Here is a 6,870-nt window from a genome sequence, read left to right on the forward strand (position 1 = left end):
TTCTTCTCCCCATTTTCAAAGGCTTGAGTCTCAGATCTTAATGATCATCTAGTGGCAACTGATGCAAGACCTTTGCAGTTCACAATATGGGTCTCCTAATGCCGAAGGCAAGATGATGACAATGAACCACCACAACATTAGGAATGTCAGGGACACAGCATAGATAATGATATCTCCAGAACAATCAGATTCTTCCCTTGACGTAAGTCAGTCATGATAAGTAGGAACACCACAGCACAGATGATGACACTGCTGGCAGAAATCAACAATTCTTTACTATGCATCATGGCCATCTGTAGTAAAGTTGTTGAGGTCATAAACACACAACCTGTCCTGGGATTTAAGTTGACATCAAGATTCTCCCTTACCACCACCCACTCAGTATCATCTGGCAAACTCACCAAAATCTTCCTTCCCCTTCCTGAGAGCCACATCCAGCAAATGGTCCAAAATCTTTGCCCACTTCAAGGCTGCTACAGAATGCCTCCTTCTTCCACAGGGGCTAAATAAGAACTTTCCCTTGCCCTCATCCAGGGACTTAGAATTGCCACCAAATCTGCTGAGGAATCCCCTTTCTTCCAAGTAAATATACACCCACCATAGTTTTATAATGACAGCATTATCTCCCCACACACACACCATGCATTTAGAAATCAATGCATCTCCCAATGCCCTTTCTGAGAAAAAGTTCTCCCAGCCATCCTGAAGAAAAGAAGTTTGTCCATTGAAGACAACCTCAACTATTCTCCTAGGGTGTACAGAGCTGGCTAAGAGGCCAAGGACCTTGATGCCAAGGTAATTTTGCTCTGCAGAAGGGATAAGAAAGGGCTAAAGCGGACCAGCAAGAACTATATCCAAAAATAATCCATTTCTCTTAGGCAAGTCTTCCTGGAGACTGGATCCCAGAAACCAGGAGACTGGAAAGCCCTTTCTCTTCCCAGGGTGGCATTAATTCGTCACAGACATGATTTCTATAATGAATTTGGGCAGTTACGTGCATAATACTGCTACTATTGATTAGCAGGGGCAAACCTCTTGTCCTGTGATGTGAGAATGTCATTTGCCAATTGGGGTCAGATTGGAGTTAAATGGGTTATCCAATTGGCACAAGAAACCCAGTTGGACAGAATAGCTGCCTTGTCCTTAATTAGGGGTGTCATATGGTATTGGGCCCAGTAAAACATGGCATCTTGACCCCAGTGGACTCAATTCCATCTTTGGCTGTTTTGAAACAACTCCATTCTGGTTATCTAATGCATGATGTCTTTGATGGATACTGACATGGCTCACAATTTTTTGCTGTGGGAGGCACCATCAAAATTCCTTCATCGGTCCTGATCCCAAAGGGGAGAGCCTTTGATTATTTAATCTTGTGATCTCTAGATCCCAGATCACTTGGCCAGATCCATGACCACTGCCCAGGAATCAGCATAGATGAAGATCTTCTCTGCCCCATGCCTGAAGGCTGTCTTACATGCTAGCTATTTACACTGGAGCTCAGCCTATGGAGAAGATTTGTCAGGACATCCATTCCTTAGAATATCCCCTCTTCCCATATTAGTATCTGCTGAAAGTCAGGTTGCAGATGCTTCTCTTGAAGTGGATAGGACCATCAGTAAATCAGACAAATGGTAGTCAGGTACTTATAAGTAGGGGCTCATTGGACCGGCAGAGAAGGAAGCATTCAAGGATCTGAACTGGAGGCCTTGGTCTCTAACAATCACTATCAATTTGTGAAAGGCACTAACACTGGAGGGAACCAAGCAAGCGTGATTCTGAATGTATCATTTCCATTTAGAAATAGAAGCCTTCTGTACTCTAACCATCTTGCTAGAGGAGACCATAATGCATCATCCAAACCACAATAGGAAATTCTGATCAAAGGGTGATTGTATGACACAGTGACATCTGTTCAGTAGAAACTAGGGCTCAGTAACAGGCAGGAAACTGCTTTTAAAATATGTACAATGAATGGCTGCTTTGGAGAACCTGGGACTTTAGAAGCCTAACACCTTTTGGTTCCTGCCAAAAACCTAGTCTTTATGGACAGAGATCTCCAGAAGTTTGGACCTTGTCACAAGACCCAAACAGAAAGACTGCTGGTCAGTCTGCTACAGATCTTCCAGGGCTATAACCTGTTCTAGGTCCTACTTGCAAGAATCAGACTAGTGGGTGAGATGGTAAGATCCATCAGAATACCTAGAAGGGGAATGTGGGTTAATCTGAAAAATCTATTAAATCACTGTGTTTCCTTCTAAAATTTATATGGAATCAGGAATCATTAGCTTATTTCAAATTGTGCCTGAAATCCTCTGGGTTTCCCACATACACTGTATTCCCCAGAACTTGTCTAAGCAAGTTGGAACCCAGATTTTCCACCCTTTCACTATCTAGGGTGTGTCTAGAGCCTTTGCCACCGTAGTTTCAACTGACCCAATCAACATTATGTCATCACTATACAGTGGTGGAGTGCATCAATTTCGTTAGGATGAATGTTATATTATATTAGTATAATATCATACTATTTTGTTACAAGAAATGATGAAAGGGACAGTTGCAGAGAAACCTGGTAATATTTGTATGAACTGATATTAGGAGGTATTTTGCCAATTCTTTCCCCCTCTCTCCCTGGCCAGAAAAGCATATGTTAAATGAAAATCCTCGCTATTCTTTAAAGTCTGATTACCTGTATGAACTGATACCTTTCTACTCAGTAACTGTTTAAAGTTGGTATAACAATACAATAACAACGTTTGAAAAACAAACAACTTTGAAAGGTTTAACAACTCTGATAACACAATGATCACCCACAATTCCAAGTTATGAACCATGCTACCCATGCAATAACAAAACAGGTGTTGGAATCAAGATACCTAATGAGACATATATTGTTGGAAATGGTGGATAAGGAAATTTGTTCTGCTTAACTATGCATATTTGTTTTAAGGGTTTGGTTTTTCTCTATTTCTTAATGGAGAGGGGGAATGGGAGTGAGAACAAATAAATTTGTGTTAATCAAAAAAATAAAATTAAGAAAAAAGATTATTGGATGATAGGATCATAGATTTAAAGCTGGATAGGACCTTATAAGCCAAACGGTTTAACCTCATTATTTTTTGGATGACAAAACTGAGGTACAATGTAAGCTACTAGCTGCAAGGCCCATGTCTAGCTCACTTGGCATGGTGCCTCATGCAAACAGGCATGAAATAAATACTTCAGGTGATTTTTTAATCTTTCTCATTATACTTTGGAAATATAATTGTATCTACTCCACAATTCAGGAAGGAAATAAAGTGAAATTTATTCCAGAACTGGAAGGAGACTTAAACATCATAGGTTTTGAGCTGAAAGGGCCTTAAAAGCAATAATTTAGGTCAATTTCCCATTACACAGATAAGAAAACTGAATCCCACAATGGTTGAGACTTTCCCCAAATCTTACAGATAATAAGCAACAAAACCAAAATTCTAAGCCAGGTCATAAGATCACAGACATAAAGTTGGAAGTTACCTTATAGGCTATCTAGTGTAACCCTCTCATTTTACAGATGAGGAAACTGAGGTCAGTTTCCATGTCCAAGGTGATACCAATAGTAAGCATCAGAGATGAAACTTAAAACCAGGACCTCTGACTTCAAAGCCAGTGTTCCTTCCACTATGCCATGCCTCATTTTACAGATGAGGTAACTGAGGCCTACAAAGGTTAAGTGACTTGTCCAGGGTCACAAAGCTAGTCAGTGACAGAATTGAATCTAGACTATAGCTCTCTACTCCCAATTGGGTTCTTTTTCCACACCACTCAGTCTCAGTCTTAGAAAGTGAAATTGATAAATGAAAACATTGAGCAAATGAGAGAGGATGTCAAACTTTAGGTAACTGAAACATAGAAACCTACATGGTTTAGTAGTGGAAAGGACCACTGAAATATAGGCAGCATTGCCATATATAGAGCATGCTGTGCTTAGAGTCAGGGAGAACTGGTTTTGAATCCCATCTCAGACACATACTAGAATTTGGGGGAGAATATAACCATTTTGCACTGTATTTGCTATTATATAAATGTATCGAATGTCTCCTAGCACCAATCACTTTACAGTTGCCAAAGAAAACTCACGGGACTTTGAATGGTCCCAGGAATTCTCCCACTTCTCTGTAGTCTATCTAATAAGACACATTGTAGTGCCTCACAAATTAGATAGACTACAGAGAAGAGGGAGAATTCCTTGATGTTTGGTCATTAATCACGTCCAACTCTTCTTGACCCTTTTTTGGGGTATTCTTGGCAAAGACACTAGAATGATTTGCCATTTCTTTCTCCAGCTCATTTTACAAAGGAGGAAGCTGAGGCCAACAATTCTGTGACTTGCCCAGAATTACAGAGGTAGTATCTGAGGCCTAATTTGAACTTAGGTGCTACGGTCTATGGAGTCACAAAGAGTGGAACCTTTCCAGCTCCACTGTGCCACCTAGCTGCCACCCCCACTACAACAACAATGGAATTTAACAAATGCTAATTAGCTAACTGATAAAGAAGACACTGTTTTCTATGCCAGGGGTGGGGAACCTGTGGCCTCAAGGCCACATGAGACCCTCTAGGTCCTCAAGTGCTGCCCTTTGATTGAATCCACACTTCATAGAACAAATCCCTTTACTAAAAGGGTTTGTCCTGTAAAACTTGGACTCAGTCTACAGGCCACACCCAAGGACCTAGAAGGCCACATGTGGCCTTGAGGCCGCAGGTTCCCCACCCCTAAACTATACTAGCAAACTTTGTAACAGTTAAAGCTTTCTTTTTCTTCTGAAAATATGTTTCCCTGTCTATGTGCCCTATCAGATCGGACTCAAAACTGTTTTGTAAACCTGTGTGCCCTATCTGATCTTACCCCTACTGTGGGTCACATAACTCAGGAGAGACTATATAGATATGATATAGAGATAAGATATAGATAAGAGATATAGATGTTATCTATGAGACACACCTGTCCCTCACCTACTGATTATATGCATCACTCTTAAGTGGATAATAAACTGCGGCATACCTGTCTATCTGTAACCTGTGCTGGCTTATTCGTGCAGTGCTTAGCAAGGACTCTGAAAATTCTTGCAACAGTGGAAAGGACCACTGAATAGGTACAGGCAGCACTGCTTTATGCATGGAGTGTTAAGCTTAGAGTCAGGAACAAAGTCAGGTTTTCAATCCCACCTCAGATACCTACAAGCAGTGTGATTCTGGGAAAGTTCTTTAATCTCCACAAGCCTTAGTTTTCTTGTTTGTAGGGTAGAGATAATAATAGCACTACACTTCATGGGGTTGTTGTGAGATTCAAATGTACATAAAACATTTTGTTTGCCTACATAAGTGTGAGCTGTTATTGGTGCTTAATTTGTACAAAAACTTTTTGTTCAAATCCATTAAAATAATAAAATACTCTAGTGGTGATTCTTCACTATGTTTTCCCCCATCTATAGCTATCTCCATCAATAGGATGGAGATCAAGGATGTAATAATCCCTTGCTAGAATGAGACCAAACCTCCCCATCTTCCCCTCATTGAAATTTCACAACAGATATATCACCGAGACAGAAGAGACACAATCACTTGGATAAAGTGAGATCTGAACTTTACAGTCACTGTTTCTCCAGGACTGTTTCCTAACCTGTAGACCAAGGGGGTTGGACCAGGTCTTCTAAAATCCCACCATCTCAACCATACCAAGACTCTTTGAGCCAGCAAAAGGCGCCACCTAGTGTCAGATAAATCTTTCTGTAACTGCCTGGAAAAAAAGATGCTAATCTAGACAATGACCTTGAGATAGCTCTATTGTAAGGGTTTTGACAGGTACTAAAGGGTGAAACTCAAGAGTACAATTCTACGGTTTGGGAGGATGTGAAGAAGTCTTTGAGTCTATCTATTGATAAAATGATTCACAGTAGAGTTCATACTACTGCTGTTTAATACTCCGCTTTATGGGTAGCAGAGAGAGGAACCTGTCTCTGGTGAGAGTTGAGAATTTATGTGACCCTTTCTGGTAAAGGCCTCCCTTGTATCTTCCTCCTTTGAAAAATAATTTGTTCTTTAATATCATGAATTCTGAGCCTAAAGGGAGAAAAGTCCACTTGTACAAAAACATTTATAGCAACTCTTTTTGTGGTGTAAAAGAATTGGAAATTGAGGGGATGACCATCAATTGAGGAATGGCTGAACAAGTTGTGGTATATGATTGCAATGGAATACTGTTGCGCTATTAGAAAATCTTTCAGAAAAATCTGAAACGACTTATGTGAACTGATGCAAAGTGAAGTGAGCAGACGCAGCAACACTGTATCATAATCAACTGTCTATGACTTAGCTATTCTCAACCATACAATGATCTAAGACAATTCAAAAGGACACACGATAAAAAATACTATCCACTTCCAGAGAGAGAACTGATAGAGTCTGAATGCAGGTCAAAGCATAGTAATTTCACTTTATTTTTTCATGGTCTCTCCTTTTGATCTGTTTCTTCTTTCACAACATAATTAATATGGAAATATATTTTACATGATTGCACATATATAACCTCTCTCAAATTGTTTAACATCTTAGAGAAGGGGGCGGTAAGAGCAGGGAGAAAATTCAGAACTCAAAAAATTTTTTTAATGCATGTTAAAATTTATCTTTATATGTAATTGGAAAAAATAAAATACTATTTAAATTTTTTTTAAAAAGAACTCTGATCCTACAAATGAGAAGAGAGAGGCATTATCTGTAAGAAGAATCATGTAGGGTTTCCTGTGAAGCTATGAACCGCAAGTGAGAAAATCCACCCAAAGAGGGTTACACATAATGCAAACACATTGTGACAATATCAGACTTTCAATCTGA

Source organism: Notamacropus eugenii, chromosome 5, assembly GCF_028372415.1.
Source record: "Notamacropus eugenii isolate mMacEug1 chromosome 5, mMacEug1.pri_v2, whole genome shotgun sequence".
Classification (NCBI taxonomy): Eukaryota; Metazoa; Chordata; class Mammalia; order Diprotodontia; family Macropodidae; genus Notamacropus; species Notamacropus eugenii.